This window comes from Vulpes lagopus, chromosome 21 (assembly GCF_018345385.1).
Source record: "Vulpes lagopus strain Blue_001 chromosome 21, ASM1834538v1, whole genome shotgun sequence".
NCBI lineage: Eukaryota > Metazoa > Chordata > Mammalia > Carnivora > Canidae > Vulpes > Vulpes lagopus.
In genome coordinates, this window is record NC_054844.1 from 33,558,995 (window position 1) to 33,578,540 (window position 19,546).

Genomic DNA, 19,546 nt, shown 5'->3' on the forward strand with positions numbered 1-19,546 from the left:
TCTATGCATATTTCAGTTTGTCTCAGGTTCAACTTGAAAATTCTCATTTTAGGAAGAGTCTATGAGCCCCAGGATACGAGCTTATGCTTTCATGTTTGCCCTTGATTTTTCATGTTATTTTGGACTTGCTGGATTCCTTTATCAGTGTAGAGTGCTTTGGGTTGCAAATATATAAAAAATATCCATTCCAAACTGGATTAAACAATAAAAAGCATCTATTGACTAACTGGAAAAGTCCAGAGTTAGAGTTATAGTCAGGTTTGACTTGAGTGGAGTGCAGCTTCTCTGTTTTCACAATCCCCGTCTTCCTCTGGATGTCCGTTTCAACCTCAGAATGAAGGAAAAGCATCTTCTTATACTCTAAGTCAGGATAAGGGTTACAAACTACAATCCACATGCTAAATGCAGCTTGTCACATGTTTTTATAAAGAAATTTATATTGGATCATACTCTCGTTCATTTACATTTTGCCTATGACTGCCACACACTATAAGAGCAAAGTTGGATAATTATGCATAGCCCACAAACCTAAAATATTTTCTGCCTGCCCCTTTATAGGAAAAGTTTGCCTTTCAGCTATTTTTGTGGCTCTTTCTTGAGAGCTAGGAAACTTCTTTCCCACAAATGTCAGTAAATCTCTTGCCACATGGTCATATCAATGTGCAATCAATATGTGTTCAAAATAATGCCAAACTCTGACAGGTTCAAGCCCACTGTGGCTCAGAATATGGGCCTATAGATTAATCAAATTAATGATCTGTGTGGGAGAGGTTCATAGGAGTAGACATGATTCTATATGAGTAGGACAGCATGAAAAGAAACTGTCCGTGGTGGTATGGATTGAATGGCATTCCCACCAAATTTGTATGATGGAGCCCTAACCCCCAGCAGCTCAGAATATGACTGTATTTGGAGATAGGGTCTTTCAGTGGTAATCAAGTTAAAATGTGGTCATTAGGGTGGACTCTAGTTCAATATGATTGGTGTTCATATTAAGAAACAAGTTGGAGGGCAGCCCTGATGGCTCAGCGGTTTAGCGTCACCTTCAGCCCAGGGTGTGATCCTGGAGACCTGGGATGGAATCCCATGTCAGGCTCCCTGCATGGAGCCTGCTTCTCCCTCTGCCTGTGTCTCTGCCTCTCTCTCTGTGTGTGTCTCTATGAATAAATAAATAAATAAATAAATAAATAAATAAATAAATAAATAAATCTTTAAAAAAAAAAAGAAACAAGTTGGAGACAGACTCATGTACAGGAAGAACATCATGTGAAGATAAAGGGGAAGATTGGGGTGATGCTAGAAGCCAAAGAACACCACACATTGCCAGCAAACCATCAAAAACATTCTAGAACATTGGTGTTCTAGAAGCCAAAGAACACCACACATTGCCAGCAAACCATCAAAAGCATGACGAGAGAGGTGTAGAACAAATTGTGTCTCCAGGTCCTCAGAAGGTACCACATGGGCTGACACCTGGATCTCATACTTCTAGCCTACAAGATGATAGACTATTGTCAAGTAACTCAGTTTGTAGGACTTTGTTATAACAGCCCTAGTACATGAATACACCTGGGATGATCATTAATAATGTCCATTACCATGACATAGATTTTCCTATCTGGAAAGTTGGTCTAAAGGATCACAAGAAACAAAATATCTCTTGAATCTATATGCAAATGACTTCCATGGTGACCACAACCTAGTGATGCCATGATAGTAAAGAGTACATGTCAAGGGGAAAAGGATGCAGCTTGGGACAGACCAGCACATAGACAAATAAAGAACACACCTTTTGGATAAAATTAAATGGTCTGAGAAGACTCCTTGCCCAAGTTAGAATGCGGTCATTAGGGTGGGCTCTAATCCAATATGCCAAATAGATTCCCTCCAAATGCTTTCTCCTTAACTTTTGGGCATTGTCTGATTTTTTAAAACTATCCTTTATTATACTGTCTAAATCTACCAACCAGAGATTTGTGTGGATTCCAAAGCACTCTCTTTTTAAAAATAAATATCCTGAAAGGGTTTCTATCCTTTACTATTCACACCATTGGCACTGAAAAGAGAGATTTGAAGTTTGGGAGTGAGAAGTTAAAGTCAACAGGAAAACCAAATATTATTTCCATATTTCAGACTTGAGTAAGAGGAGTTAAAGACACTGTGTCACTGATGCTGTAGTTCTAAGATGTATTCATTCATTCGTTCACTCAACAAGTATTTATGGTATTCCTCTACTCATATTAAATGTTATAAATGCAAGAACAAAATAAACTTGGTGTCTGTCCTGAGTTGGGGAGAAAGGTACAGAGGATATACAGAATATTATAGTATAGGGTGCTTAAATGCTTGTATAGGGGAAGTTTAGGATTCTATGGGTTCATATGAGAGGCATGTCATATGACTGAGAGTCAGGGAGAGTTTCCTAGAATAAACATTGCATAAGCTAAGACTTGAGAATTAAATCAGAAATATTTTAGTCAAAGAGAAGGTAAGGATATAGAGGGAGGGGAGGGTGCCTGGGTGGCTCAGTCAGTTAAGCATCTGACTCTTTATTTTGGCTCAGATCATGATCACAGGGTCATGAGATAGAGCCTCATGTCATGGAGGCTGCTTATGATTCTCTCCCTCCCTCTGTTCCTCTCCTCTACTACTCCACAGGGGTACATGTGCCCTGCCTCTCTCTCTCTCTGTTTTTTTTTTTTAAAGACAGAAATGAAAGAGGAGAGGGGAGCTCATGGGTAGTGATAGAAACCATCTTAAAAAGATATAGGCTTTATCCACAAGAAATGAGAAGCTATGAGAAGTAATATAATCAGATATACAAATTTTTTAAATGACTGGCTATTTAGAGAAGTCAATAAGTCATGCTAGGTTTGCCTATGCTCTAACAAGGAGTTCTTTGAGTCATGTAAAAGATACGTGCTCTTATGCGTAGAGCTTTATCCCTCAGTTAAATAAAATTAAGACTACCAATTAAAAATTCTCCAAAGCTTTATCCATCTAAAATAGTCAATTTAAGCAAGCAAAAACTATTATAGTATGTGGGAAAATATTATAAAAGAGTTTTCTTAATGAATGGAAACACCATAACACACAACCTCCAGGCCCAATAATTTAACTTTTTGTCAGTGTTGATCATTTTTAAAAAATACAGCTTTTCAATATGTGATTTTGGAAATAACACTACTTGTAGAAGATATAGATATTAAAGTAGCAGAATTTTTTCTAAATTTACTAAAGTAATTGGTTACATTGGCCCCCTGTGAACCATACCCCCTCCATGTTCACATCCTTATATAGTCTCCTTCTCTTCTATTTGAAAGGAAACTATGGTTTGCTTTAACCAAGAGAATTTAGCAAACATGTTGCTATGTGAGTTCTGGAACTTACAGCCTCTGTGTCTGCAGTTCTTAGTCACCTCACAAGATGTCTAACTACTCTATTTAAGGGATCATAATAGATAGACCCTGTGGAGAGGCTGCCTGGAGAGAAGGTCCTGAGATTACAGGAAGAGTCCCAACCATTCCACCAGCCTAGCCAAACCTAACCCCGGATGGCCCACAACCAAATGCAGCCACAAGAGTGATCATTGGAAAAATCACCTGAAGAACCATGCTACCGAGCCCAGCATAGGTTGCAGAATTGTCACAAATAAAATATTTGTTGTTTGAGGCCACAAAGTTTTGTTGTACAGCAATATATAACTGAAGCACTTATCATCATCCTTTAAGAGGTAGAAGTAATAATAATAATTAATAATTTTCATTATTTAGTCCAATAATAATTACCTTATTATTATTTAGTCCCATTTATTTTGTGTCAGGGATGAAAACTGAGAAACAGAATAGGTGACTTGTTTTGAGTTCTACAGCATCTTACCCTTCAATATGCAGCCACTCAAAAGGCCCTCTTCTCAATTTTCTAGTGTAAAGGTGACAAGAAGAAAGGAATGGAAGAGGAAAATGGAAAAGATATGGAATAAGAGCAATCATAAACCTAAAAACTGAGCACTCTGGACACATAGTCTGGCATCTGGCCTTGGGGTAAAGAGAGTAATCTATGCTCTTATTGTATTACATTGTATACCATGTGCATATGTGTACACTCATGGGACTAAGAAATCTGGGAAATCGGTAGTACAGTAGGTAACTATTAATGACCAAAAGTAATTTTACCAAACAGCATGTTACTCTCATTACCTCATTTCACACTGCATGTTTCTGAGAAAATATTTTTCAAGTCATATAGGAGTAGATCAACCTACAGAATCAATTGACATCGACAGGCACCCCAGTTGACTCTGACTAAGCTGCACAAAATGATAGTACTTCAAGATTCTCAAGTGGATTAGATTTCTCAGGTGAGGCTTTACTAGAGGTGCCTAATACTAAGGTCTGTCAGGTTCTTTCACACTGGCCCAGGGCTCGTGCCTTCTGAGGCATTTTATAAATAAGTAAGTTAGCCTATTCTCAAAAGACTCTAGATGGAAACACTTTAATAAAGCAGACATAATTTTTCAATCTCACCTTTTGTAACTGGGTAAGAATGAGCTATTCTTCATGTTCTTGTAGCCTGACAGGAACAAGAAAGTGTACCAAATCATTAATTCTCTAATTTGCCCACATAACATAAAACCAGCTGGCTTTTAATATTTAATTAAATTAGTGTGCTCCCCGACTGAGTTCTAATATTCCAATTTCAATTTTCAGCACAAAGCTAATATAAAACCAAAAAAGCACTGAGTGATGTGGAAAGGGAAAATGTGACCTTGATAGGATAATGTGAAGGCATCTACAGATGAAAAGAAACCTTTTATTTTTCCCTTAAGCAATACAAAATGTCCAAAGTTAGCATCCTGACTAAAAGTATCTCATTCTCTTTTAAGAAGTAGCATCCTGTGGTAAAAATATGTGCACGTTTGGGGACACTTTCTTTTTGCCCTTAATTAAGTCCTTTATCCACTTGTTCTTTTCTCAAGAGCAAGGCCCAGGTATTGTACTGGGAGTCTAAGTGGGAGGATGAAAGGCATTGTCTCTACCCCTGGAAGAGCTCATATTTCTTGCTAGGGACCTCATAGTCAGGTGTGCGTGCAATCTTGGACAAGCTTCACCTTTCAGCTTCAGGCCACTATCTCTAGAATGGCAGCATTAACTACACTTAGTTCATGCCATCCCGGTGAGGATTACACAACGTCATGTCTTGCGACAAGGCTTAGCACCTTGGAGAGCAGCCCCACATAGCCTGGTCATTGAAGTCACGAGGTACTTTGCGTAGGTCTTTTGTAGCTGTTAGTGTGAAATTGTATTTGTGGGAGGCCAGAGGGAAAAGATCCTGCTATGTCTATTTTCTAATGGGTCACTTCTCCCTTACACGCAATAAAACGTGCTTACGTCTGGCCTCAAGAAATTCAATTGTGGGGTGGTTTATTTGTAACTCTCCTTATGAAGTGTTTCCTCCCTTGAATAACAGATTCAACTGATAGGGCTGGCTTGTTTCTTGTCCATTTTAATTGGATAGGATTATGCTGGGCTTACACTAAAGGTTTTTCTTAGCCTTTTGTGCTGATTTTAATTCCCATGTGTGTTTATGATAGCTGTTGATTTTTTGTTGATCGCTCCTATGTCTCTGTTTTTTGTTTTTCTCTATCACACTGAATTGGGCTGATCTACATGCTCATTCAGAGCATTCTAGGATGCCGTGATACGAAGTTGGTGGGTACAGGTAAGTGGTGAAAATGCCCGAAAAATGTTCAGTAAAGAAACAGACAAGCAGACTGTCGGTGTCACCATATGGTGAGTCTGGCTCCATAGGGCAGTGGTGGGCCTGGACTGGGATTCAGAGTCAAGGTCAATACATAGTGAAGATGAGCCATGGGCCTCAGCATTTTTAGAGGCACGTAATTTCACATGGGGCCCAAGCTTTGACTTTTTCCCCTGCCTTTCTTGTTTGCCTATGGCATGGTCATTCACTCAATTGCCCAGATGAGGTTTCAGAAGCATCCTTGATTCCTTCATTTTGTCACCCCTCTCACTCCATGGATAAACTTCTAGTTTTGCCTCAGAAACCACCTGGCTTCTGTTCCCTCCTTTTCATTCCACCCTCAGTTCCTCAGATCTGGCCTTCATGACATCACGACTGTGCTATTTCAACAACGTTCCACACATCTGCCCATCTACAGTATAATGCCTATTGGAGAACGTACTACACCTTAGAATGGGATTCAGCTTTTCTTATTGAACATCCACCTTCTCTTTCTCTTTAACCAACCAGAACTGCCCACTCCTGGTACTAAATTGTACAGCTTCACCAGGGACCTTCCTATTCCCCAAACTCACCTTGTGCCTTTCTTTGCTCATGGGGTTGTCTCTGACTGAAATGACAGTGTCATTCCATTGAATGGAATCTCATTCATCTATCAAGCAAATCCCATTATTTTTCGAGGATAATTCAATGCTGCTACTTCTCTCTATAGCTTTCCATGGCCCTCCAAGACAGGATCAATCATTCCTGACTCTGTTCCTGTGCCCACATACACATTTTTTTTTAATTTATGCTTCAGTTTTTTCAACTAAATAGTGAAGTGTGAGAGAATGAGAATATACTCTTGAAAATCTATCTCCAAATTTTAGAAAAATGACTCATAGTCTATCTCATGTACATGTTATACAAGTGCTTAAATTGAATTGTTGAATTGTTTATTTTTTTAAAAAAATCAGCAGGTAGCCAACATTCATGACTTGAATCTGCCTCTCTTGAACTATATAGCACTATGATTCCTTTTTTAAAATTTTTTATTTTCCTGATTATAAAGGTAATAAGCCTGAATCTGCAAAGATTTAGAAAATATAGAAAAAGCATAAAAAAGGAAATAAAAATCACATAACATGCCTCCAATAAGAGATAATTAACATTAATAAGTTGATGGATTCCCGTAAAGTACACTTATGATATATACAAATTTTATGCTAATTTTGTAACACCTTTATCATCATTTAGGATAGCAAATTTACTCTCCTTGAAATGACAATGCATGTGTCACTATCAACTGTCAATTTATTTCAGCTCTACAAGTCTTGGAATTAGTGTGAATCCAGTTTCTGTATATTGATATAGAATCCCAGATGCTATCTGAAGGTAAGCTTGTTTCCATATACATTTTATATATTTGAAGTTGTACTATATGAATGCTTTTTAACTTGTTTTTTTTTAACTTCATGTATACCATCAAGCTTTCCTCTGTTATTAAGTATTCTTCCCAACATAACTTTATTTTTTTTAAAGATTTATTTTTATTTATTTATGATAGACACAGAGAGAGAGAGAGAGAGAGAGAAAGAGGCAGAGACACAGGCAGAGGGAGAAGCAGGCTCCATGCTGGAAGCCTGACGCGGGACTCAATCCCAGGACTCCAGGATCACGCCCTGGGCTGAAGGCGGCACTAAACCGCTGGGCCACTGGGGCTGCCCTGCTTCATACACTTAATAAGTATTTTTGATATCTCGGTAATAGGTGAGCTCATTAAGAAAAGAAAAACTGAACCTTCCCTGACTACTCTTCCTTATACCTGGTGTTTGGACTTTGTAATAGAGTACAGCCTAAGCTACTAGTAAGATAGAGGGAGGGAGGAAGGAAACGGTGAAGGAGAGGTAGAGGTAGTGGGAGGGAGAGAAAATAAAAGAAAGACAAGACAATACAGTGGCTTAACCTAGATGGGAGTTTATTTCTTTATCATTCAACAGTCCATAGTTGACAGGGATCTGGTAACATGGCTCTGTCTTCTCCTACATGGCTTCAGCTTGTGTGCCCCTGGTTGTTACTCTAGTCCACATAATCTCTTAGGCATCAAGAAGTGAGGAAAGGACCCCACAATCCTTTTAATGCCAGGACCCAGGAGTGGTACACGCGTCTCCTACCGTGTGCTATTGGCCTTGACTTAGCCTCGTGGCCATGTCAGCAACAACAGAGGCTGGACACTAACCTTTCTTAAAAAAAAAAAAAAAATAAGTAATTGAATTGGATGACATTTATGCAATGTGCATCGGGTGCCCACAACTTTCAACAGTTACTTCATTTAATCATCTTTTACTAGATACTATCGTCAGCATGGTAGCTGGGGGTCACTGAGACTCCAGATAGATTAAGTAACCTGACCAAGGTCACAGCCCCTCTGTCATCCAGCAACGTCTAAATCCAAGACTGTGTGGCTTCCAAACTACTGCTCTTCTGGCCGCGTTATTAACACATTTCCTTATTAACCAGAAAATTAAAATTTAGAGACAGGAACAGAGTTTCCTTCTAAGACTTTTGAATTTAAAGAAAAAATTCTTATTGGGATTAATATTGTGTGTCGTGTCTCCAAATACAGATTTAGTAGAAAATATTGTTAGGTGGTTCTAGAGTAAGTTCAGTCTCTGGATTTCTGAGACTACTTAAAGTAAATAACAGCTACTTATAATCCCTCAGTCTGTTCCCGTGTGAATTGTGACAGTGAGAGTTCTTGTTCTTCGAATGTTCCAGGTCTCAGAAAATAGACCTTTTGTAACAAAATAAATGGGGCGGGGGGGGGGGGGGGGAAGGGGCTTGGGGGGCACGGACACTCCTCTACGCTATTAGCACAATAATGGTGATACTATTGTTTTGCTAGGGGCAAGGTCAAAAGCAGAATCACAGGACCTCTACCCTTTCTTCATATAATGAGAAAATAAATAGAAACATGGCAAAATGTACTGGCTTTTTAGGAAAACTAATGAGGCAACCAGCTGCAGTGTTTCCGTGGGGGAGCTGGAACAGGAATAGGAGCACCCGCCCTCACACCACTGACACCTTCACATCTGAAACTTAGTTTTGTGGGACACAAAATGGGTCCAAAGAGGGATGAACATCTTCCTGCATGCTACTGGGGAGTTTCCCAGAAAGGAACCCAGGTCTCCCAGCTAGGAGACCCGAAAGAGGCCAAACAAGGGGGCATATGAAATATTCATTCTCCTTCTAGAAGCCTAAAGCCACCCACGAACCCGTCCCTTATATAAGTTCACAAGTATGACTAAACTAGATTAGGTCACACCCTCTGTCCTCCCCACACGCTGTGTTGCTTTTTTGAGAGCTGCCACAGCTTAAGAACACAGCTTTGTACACCTGGATAACAGGAAGTTCGGTCTGGGGAAGACTGTCCCAGAAAGGCGATGGCCCTCCAACCATCTCTCCAGGACCACAGCAGATGAGGAGATAGGAGATCAGTTCTCTGGCTACTACTCCCTCCCCAGCCCGCCCCTTGCCTACCCCTCCAGCACACCCTCAGTAAGCAGGGAACTTCCTTCAGGGTAGGGGACAAGGCACCTTCTCACACCAGATGCACGTGTGTGTAGTGAACTCAATTAAAAATAATGGACACGTGAGCAAAATGTTGAGGGTTGACATATTCCTGAGGCCTCTCCGTAAGAGTGGCAGCAGTGAATTGAATAGAATAGACAATCATTAAATAATAGGAGTCATTTTTTTGTAATATTTGACATTAGCTTCTAAAAGGCTTCTACTGATTATGTTTTATTACCTGGTTTGTTAAGCATCTATTGTAAAGTGCTGTTAAATTATCGTGAATTAGCTTTCATTCCACAGAAGTGTCACCTGAATGTACTTAGCTGGCTCGTCAGTGCCACAAATGTGTAATTATTTATTTTATTAAGCAGTTTTGTTGCCTTTTACACATTACAAAGTGCTTTTTCATTAGTTTGACCTGAAAAAAAAAAGTTAAATTACTGTACACTGTGGTGTTCTTAGATGAGGCATTTTACTCACAAAATTCCAAAATTCTTAAAGGTTTCTTGGCCCTCTGATACTACTTAGAATTTTATCTTTGATCTACAGATCAAAGACCATGGTGAGAATCTTATTAAAGCTATGAAACTTCTCATGATAAAATGAACTTAAACAGAGAATGTTACATAAAACTCCAGGACTTTCATGGATCCCCAGAAAGCTATTCTGTGGGCACCCAGGTTAAGAAATTCTGAGGTAAAGGATTTTGAAAATTCTTGTTAAATTATGTAAAATAATTACTTTTTCTGATACTGTACACTTGACTTTTTCAAGTATTAATACAGTAAAGAAGGAGAGGACAAACATATACCACTGTAATGGCAGCAAAGACAAAGGTTATTTCAGTTTGGATTTTGTTGGTTAAAAAAATAGGGCTCCAGTCCCTAATCTTCCTGTATTAACCAAGGATAAATTGTCCAGCACCTTTTCCCAGTTGAATTTTATATGGAAAGAAAATTATTTCAGTCATCTCAGCTATGCCAAGCCTTTAAAGAATTGAGAAAGCAAGTACCGGTGTAAAGTTATTGTCTCCTCTGTGGTCGACATTGTGCCAAACGCCTTCCACGCATTGTTGCATTTAATTCTTAAAACAAGGATATGAGAAAGCTACTGTTTTTATTGCCCTCTTATAAGGAAATTGAGAGAAGCACAGTAACATGACTAAGGTCTCACCGTTTGTATGTGATGGGCCTGGGACTCAGTTTCTCTCCCCTAATTTGGCAGCCAGGCAAAAGCCATCAGAGACAGGTGTCTTTTATCTGAAGCTCTGGGAAGGAGGAGCAGTTTTATTTTATTTTGAAGAAACAAATGATCTAAATCAATCTGCGCCTGCCCTTGATTTTGTGCAAATTTATTTATAAGGAATTGTGAAGGAAGGGAAGATAGTCCTAAATTCAGAAAATTTAAATAGTCTTAAATCAAGCATGTAACATGCAATCATGCAATCCCATTTGTCCAGAAAAAAAAAAAAAAAGGCAAAAGGCAGAACAGTAAATCTTTTCCATAGCAAAATTATCACAAGGCTACGTGGAGTCTTCCAAGCTCGAGTTTTCCCCTTTGAATGGAAACTGCAAATCACCGGGTTATCATGTGCTCTAAGTAGTGAGTCCATTAATCTCTTTCACTCTTCATTTGCCTCGGATCTGATTTGACTTTGTGATAATGCATCGCTCCGATCACCCTGTGCCCTCCTTGATATGGAGTCTTCAGAGAAAGCTACAAACAAAGAAGGCTGGTGGCTCAATCCTAACGGGGTCTCAGGAGGAGGAATGACGATGTTTGGAAGCATCTTCAACATAATTGTGGTACCCAAGAGGACTTTCCAGATATGAGCCAGCAGTAAAATACTTGTAGAACTGAATAGTAAAGCAGAAACTGAAAATGAATTATTATAACCACTCCAATTCAGTGTAAAGTTTTTGCTTCTGAGGGCATAATACTCAGATACCTACTGAGCATATAAATACGCATCTAACTATGTACCACAGTGGTTAACCAAGTTAAAATTCAAGGTTGGATTTTTTTTTTTAACATGAGAAGGGGAGATATAGAACAGTTGAATTACTAGAACTCTCTCAGAAAACTGGTAGCAGGTCTTAGTCCAATGTCCACTATACCTTGTTGCTACTCTAGTCTAGACAAGGGATAGACAAACTTCAGGTCTAGACAAGGGATAGGCAAACTTTTTCTGAAAAGGTTAGATAGTAAATTTTTTTTTTGGCTTTGAAAATGATACTGTCTCTGTAGCAAGTACTCCACCGAGGCACTGTAGTGTGGAACCAGCCCTAGATAGTCATTACGAGTGTGTTCCAATAAGACTTTATTTACAAAACAGATGGTTGGCTGGATTTGGCCAACAGATGGGAATTTGCCAACCCCTGCTCTAACTACAAATTCCGTCATGGCCATTTATTAATTACAGGTTTTGATTTAGTTGTTTAGTCTCTCTCAACCTCAGTTTCCTCCCCCAGTGAAACACAGGGTTTCCCACAACGGAAACCATTTTTCTCAGATAAACTTACCATAAATGATTTAAATAGAATAGGGCTTGGGGAATCCCACTCTTTAGGTTTATAAAAAACATATATAAATATGCATGCATATGTGTGTAATTTATTGAATATCTACTATGTGCTAACCACTGTATTAAATGCTTTACATATATTGTTAGATTTAATCCTCGTCTTTCAATGTAGATGCCAGATGCCTCGAGACATTAGGGAGCTTGCCAAGCTGCACAGCTCCTGAGGTGTAGAACTGCAATCAGCTGCTTATTGGAGCTCTACTCATGCCTCTACAGTATACTGTCTTCCCACAGTCACTATTTTATTTTATTTTATTTTTATTTTTATTTTTATTTTTATTTTATTTTATTATTTTATTTTATTTATTGTGGAGAGAACACTTAACATAAGATCTACCCTCTTAAATTTTTAAATGTGCAGTAAATTATTGTTGACTCTATGCACAGTGTTGTACAGCAGATCCCTAGAGATTATTTATCTTGCTTAACTGAAATTTTATGCTCTCTTCTCCCAGACCCTGGAAACCACCATTCCACTATTTGCTTCTATGAATTTGAATATTTTAGACCTTATAAGTGGGGTCCTGCAATATTTGTCATTGTGTGACTGGCTTCTTTCATTTAGCATACTGCCTTTCAATAAGGACATACTGGTATTTTTTTTGAAGTGTCATGAGGGGTAGGGAGTGTCATGTACATGGAATTCAAGTCATTTTTATGGAGACAAACCCCTGCCCAGATCCAAACATTCACTAGGCTATGTATTACTAGTGGATGAAGTGATAGTACTAAAGTTTAAGATGAGGCTATTTCTCCTTCTACCTGCTTCCTCTTTTTACTTTTAGCTCAATGACTGGCAAGAAGACTCTCGTCTTTTTTCCCTTTAAGGGAAATATATAGGTTATCTCCTCTCTGATCTTTCAAAAGCAGCCTCCCGATAAACATAGACTATTTTTGGCTATTTACCAAACATAGACTAAGCAGCCTACAACCTCTCAGTTCCAGGCACTGGAGCAAATTGATAGTCTTTTGCTATCTGATCCCTTTTACTTTTGATGTAGTAGATAAAACTCACATTCACCTTTCATAGCAATGCAATGGCAAGAGCTCATCCTCAAGTTTGAAATGTGCAATAGGCATAGATACAAGGAACAAAAAGTAGCAAGCTCAAATATGGCATTAGACCTAAATTGTATTCTGTAATATAGTTTTTATCAAAGCTCAGCACTAAAGGCAGAGAAGTTTTCTCAGATTAATAAAAAAAAAAAAAAAAAAAAAACACTACTTTTACCATTTGACCACATTCTTTGTCCATGAGATCCCTTGTCAGGGAATGCAAGGAAGGGAGATGGAAGAGGAATGCCAGGAAGATTAATGAATTAATCAATTAAAACAAATAATCAAAACAAAAAACAAACGACCCTACATTAAGCAATTCGAATGGGGTCTAGTTCCTCCATCTCTTTCATATTCCTCAATCATCCCACGTATCCCACTAAAACTTCTACCGTTAAGTTTACACAAATGGCCTCTACTCAAGTCCAAGGGCTGTTTTTCAGTTCTTAACCTACTTGACCTTTCTGGATGATCCTTTTTTTATATAAGGAAACTCTCTCCTTGTTCTCTCATGAGTCAAAACTCAAATGCCTACAGTGGCCAAGCCCATGACATAAATTAACAGTCTCATGTTATATTCCTTTACCACAGATACATTTTATACCTTTAACAAACATCTAAGAATATTCTTGTCTTTCACAAGTAATGTGGTCTCTCCCACTGTTCTTGAAACGTGTGGCACACGTGCCTTCTTTCTGTTTTCCCACTTTTGATGTAAACATGGATATAGGAAATATTTTGCTTTCTTCTTACTTATAATGTAAGAAAAGCAGCTGTCGCCTGTTTAAGTAGATGATAAATAGTACCAGCAACTTGGTTCCAGGACAATGGGTTGTTATTTGCAATAGATGCTAGAACTCAAAATTTTTTGTAAATCTCTGCATTTTTAAATGTTGGCAACACTCTGTAGGTCAGACTTAATACCTCTGAGTGTGAGATTTGGGTTGCTGGTTTGTCACATTTGCGGTCAGAACCAGATTCTTTTTTCACAGACACCTTTTTCACCAGTGTATCTCCTGGCTCCTCCCTGAGTCATATTCTCATTCCAAAGGTTACTCTTGAGAAAGTCCGTCTCCTCTGCCACAGCTTCAGCCCATAGCACTATATTGTAACTTTATTTTCTCGTATAATAGTTATTTACAAAGTTGTCTTTTCTGCCTCAATTGCTAATAACTATATTATGGGTAGTGACTGATTCTTATGTATATGTGCGTTCCACATACACCTAGATCCACTGCTTTGTGCATGAAAGTTTTGTCATAAGTATGTCTTGATTCCTTAATATTTAGACTCTGATTTTCTGTAAAGAAAATACTTTTTAAAAAATGGCTGCTCTGTCAAAAGGTCCCAGGATCATGCTGGGATCCCACTCTGTGGATCTCGATTGGTATAAGGAAATAGTTTTTCCCTCAAATTCCTGCAAAATCCACATAGTGCCAAAAGCAGCTTTGGTCCTTAGGATGATGGCTTTGCTAGAGGCAAAAACTATTTTGTGAAAAAAAAGTGGGTCTCATGGAAATAAGTTGGAGAAATTCTGCCTTAAACAATGTTTAACAGATTTCTTTACTGCAGCACTTCTCAGAGGTTTTATTGTGCTTAACTGTACTGCGACTACACAGAGAAGTAACTGAGTGTTTTTTAAACTTTTTTGGCTCTAGAACCTTTTTGGGAGGATCATGATTTATGATCTCATGGGACTGGAACACAAGTGGACTAGAGCACAGTCTGGCTTACTAGTGTAAATGCTTGGAAGGTGAAGTCTTCTATGATATGTCCCTGCAATCTATATCTTCAGTGTTGTTTTCTACCAGACTAATCCTCCAGCTGTACCAGGATTCATATTATTCTTTGTTTCCCAAACATATGGCCTCTACTTAAGCACATTTTCTCTCCAACTTTTCATGGTCTGAAGAAGCATTCCACCTTCACTAGACCTATTTAAAAGTTATCTCTCCTTTAAAATCCAGTTAAATACATATTTTCCTAAGAATTCATCAAAAATCACTCCTGCCCCTGTTGACCTCTTGTTCCTCTAAATAGCAGCCACATTAATTGTCTTCATCAAGCCTCTGATATATAAGATAGACTATGCTAACTTTGTTTTTTGTATTTGTCAGCATGTATTTCCTCTTTCCCCTTTAGATTATTATCTACTTAAGAGCTCTGTCTTTTAACTTCGTGCCTTCTTCCTAGAGGAAACTCAATCAGTGATTGTCATGATAAAATGAAATAACTTGAAGACCTAAATGCATGTGACTAAAGATTCTGGGAAGGGAAGGGTAGGAAGTGACTGCTGGGGCATGTGAGGTTTTAGTGTAGAACAATTTTCCCAGTACCTCCCTGGCGTACAAGGGAGACAAAGGTCTCTCTGGAATTAAGACTTTTAAAATAAGAAAGAGAAAGGAAAAAATCTTCAAGGAGAAAGACAATTCCCTGCCTAAAGGGCAGGAAGCACTCTCTCAGGAAGAAAATATATGTGGAGACACCTTAATCACACCTTGGCAATTTTTAAGTCAAAGACTATCATACAGGGTTGAGTCTCACAATTAACCCTTGCTGCAGTTCAACCTGCTTCTCATGGGGATTTGGTATATGTTGTTTTAAATGGAGTTAAAAGCTGAAGAAGTACCTTCTGGAGTTTTGAAAAGGCCAGGCAGTCAAAGAATGTTTGAAAGAGCCCTCGTAAAATCTGGAAATATTTCCTTCTGCTTGTAAGATTTCGGGGGAGTCTATCCAAAACAAAACACCTGCTGGCTACAAGTGAGGAAGAAGAATGGAGGATAAAGTGTGTATCTTCAAGACCTCGTATCAGGAACCAGCCAGGGAGATAGGGACAGGGACTGGGATGGGGAGGGTTCCGGGAGTGCTGGCGTGCTAGGTACAAACTGAAGACCATCTGGAGCCAAGTGTTTTAAGTGAAGCCTTTATTGTTTTTCTCATAGCTGTTATATCCTGGGAAAAGCAGGTTATACCAGAAAGCAATACTTTATTTCCCAATAAAGAAAATGTGGCGGAGCCGAGAAATTTATTTTGCTTACAGTTTGATTTCCTGGCCTGCTAATTTCTCAGAAAGAAGAAAAGGAATTTGAAAGTGAGAAATATTTACTTATGTGGGAATAAATATGCATGAAAATGCTAAACAAAAGTGCAAAACCAGTATTTATGCCCATTTGCATGAATTTTAAAGCAATATGAATCAAGAAAGCTCTAACATCATCATTCTGACTCTCTGTAATGGGACAGAGAGTAAAGTAATATATACATTTAAAATTTATTCTATGTATGAATAGATGCACATTATGTGGATAAATTTCTTTATGAAATAATTGACTATTTTTTTCTTGTAAACCTAATAAAAACAGTTTGAGATCATCAAAATTAAGAGATCAAGCTAGCGCATAACAAAGTGAAACAGTCTAATCTGTGTATGTAAATGAGGTAACAGCAACACATTTAGCATCTGTTAAACTCACAGTGTATAATATTCATTTCATGAGGTTTGAAATACAGGCAGGAGGATTATGAAGGGGAATACCTGCCTGAGAGAACCCCGTGTGACATTTTTCATTTCATATTTACACTCAGCTATATGTGTAAATAAGCAGGTATTTTAATATCTGTACCAAATGAAAAAATATATTGCACTAGTTTGAGTTTTGATGCACATGGTTTATATACGTAGTTTAATTTTGAAGAAGAAAATGATGGAGAGCCTAGAGATTATCAAAGTCATACCTAAAGAAATGAGAAATTATCACCTTAGCCACCTTCCCCATTGAATAGAAGTCTATCTGGAAATGCATCCATTTTTGTATCAACAGAAAACACAGCATCACCTGGTAAATAGTTACATGTTGCAAAATACAGATTATCTCTAATTAACAAAAAGAAAGACATTGCTTTTCAAAGTCTGGGAATGTTATCTTGTGACTTTGTCATAAATGATATTTATTTAATTGATCCATTTTAAGGATTATTTATCTTGTTTTCACCTCTTTGATTGCTTCCTTCCAGTGCCATGTAAATTGGAACCGCTATTAGCAACATCACTAATTTTCCCTAAAGATCATCTGAGCTTTCAAGCCGAAACATTGCACTCCGTTTTATTTTTCATAAAATTGAAATGGTTTTAGATGGCTAATTTTATCATCTTTAATTCAAGCCTCAAAGGTAGCCAATTTTTTTTTTTTTTTTTTTTTTACAAATAATTGATTGCTTGGACTGAAAATTTTAACTGCAATCTTTCAAAGGGAAGATAATGTTGAAATGGTGTTGGTTATAATAATTAAAGCCTTTATTCAATCAAAAATAGACTCTTTAGCTAAAGGGCAGTAAACTTCATGAGGTCTATAACAAATCATGTTTCAATTTATTGAACACAGATTTTTTTTTCCTTCCTCGTGTTTAGTATTTGTCATTTAGATACATAAATAGGGAACTAGATTCTGAATAAATTAAGCATAGCGGTAATTTGTGGCAGCTCTGATAAATCATATATATATGCACTGTGATTACATGAAATGAGAGGACCATCACACATAAGGCTGATAAATTGCTCCAAGCCCACAAAGGGTTTGATCTGCAGGCCAGTTCTCTTTTCTTTCTCATTCAGGCAACAACATTAACTACTTAACTAGAAAAGCTTTCCTTAATATTTCTAACGAACTTTATAATATCACCAGAGCTGGGTGATGCACCATTACTAGGATGAAACACAACAAGATAACAAATATTCAAAGGACCGAACTGAAAACTGAAGGCATATGACACATTTCTTCGAGAGGGAGGAGACTTGCCTGGCTGCAGTGGGAGGAAATGATGGGTAAAAAGGTTGATAAAATCAGAACAGAAAGCTGTGCCTATAGTATGAGGAGGTAAGGATGAAGTATCTAATCTATAAACAGTGGGGGGCTCCCTTCCCATCAGTTGGGCTGCTACAACAAAGTACCAGAGAAGAGTGGCTTATGAATAACAGAAATTTATTTCTCACAGTCCTGAGGAAGTCTGAGATGAAGATGCCCACGTGGCTAGATTCTGGTGAGAACCCTCCTCTGCAGTGTAGACTGCCAACTTACTGTATCCTCACATGTCACAGAGCAGAGAGAAGCAGCAAGGGCTCTCCTGACTCTTGTAAGGGCCCTAATACCATTCATGAGGGCCTCATCCTTGCAGTTGCCCTCCAAAGGTTCTACTGCCTAATACCATCACATTTGGGGGGTGGGGGAGGAGGGGGTCAACATATAGATTTGGGCAGGGGGTGGGCAGGGGAGGGTAACGAACATTCAGTATGGCGCACCACTATGGATTTTGCTTAGGGAAGCATTTTCTGAAGCATGATTGCTACCTGTCGGTGGGAGAGACTGTACAGAGAAGGGTCTGAGTGTCGGGGCATACTTCAAGAACAAACGTAGTGGCTCAGGAGTAAAATGAGAAGTTGCTAAAAAAAAAAAAAATGAGAAGCTGCTGAACACAGCTGTTGGCAGTGGTCATGGCTAGGGAAGGGTATTTCTCCAGATATTATGGAAGAAACAGGAACAGGGCTTTCTAATATATATGAATGCTTGAGATGATTCTAAAATTAACAACTAGGGAGGTGGATTTGGGGACAGAAAGGCTATTTCTGCATATCAGTTGAGGTCCTCTAAATTATGCTACAGGAACAGAGTCCCCAAATCTCCTATGCTCAAAATACCAAAGTTGTTTTGTTGTTACTGTTGTTTGTAGTTCCCACTCACACTACAGGCCTGTGGTGGTCAGCTGGGTCTCTGCTCCTCACTGCCTGCCTCCTTCAGGGACATCAACGTTGCTGATACTTGACTCTTGTAGAAGAAAAAGAGAAGGGGAAAGCACACTTTGCCTCTTAGGACACATTGTCTCTTAAAGCTTCCACATGGAAAGGACACATGGGACCTCCTGTCACATTTCATTAGTCAAAGAAGTCACATGGCCCCGCTCAAGGGGATGGATATTGGATATTAGTGGTACAATCTACTACTTTCTCTTTTCATAACAAGCTGGGCATTTGATGTGTGAGAATATTTTTTTTCAGACTATGTTGTACAAAACATGAAATGCAAAGCTTTTTTTTTTTCTCGTCGATGACAAATAATTCCACATAGACCAACATGGAAGGAAATAAAAATGTAATTAAATACTAAACAATGTCCCTAGCTACATACAGTTGGTTTTATAAATATGCAATCTCCAAAATATGTAGTTTGCCGCTTAATAGGGCTTTCTATAAATGAGTTTCTTATGGGTGCTGCAACAAATCTCCACAAACCCGGTGGCTTAAAATAACATCTATGCTCTTATAGTTCTGGATGTCAGAAGTCCAAAATCAGTTTTACTGGGTCAAATTCAAGGTGTCAACAGAGCCATACTCCCTTGGGAGGCTCTAGGGGAGAAGAAGCTACTGGCCTCTACAAGCTTGCAGTGGCTGCCAGCAGTCCTTGGATCTTGGTTACACCACTTCTGGGGTCACATTGCCTTCTCCTCTTCCTGTATATTGTCTCACTCTTAAAATAATTCTTCTGATTATACTGGGTCCACCCAGATTATCCAAGTCCCCATCTCAAGATCTTTAACCTA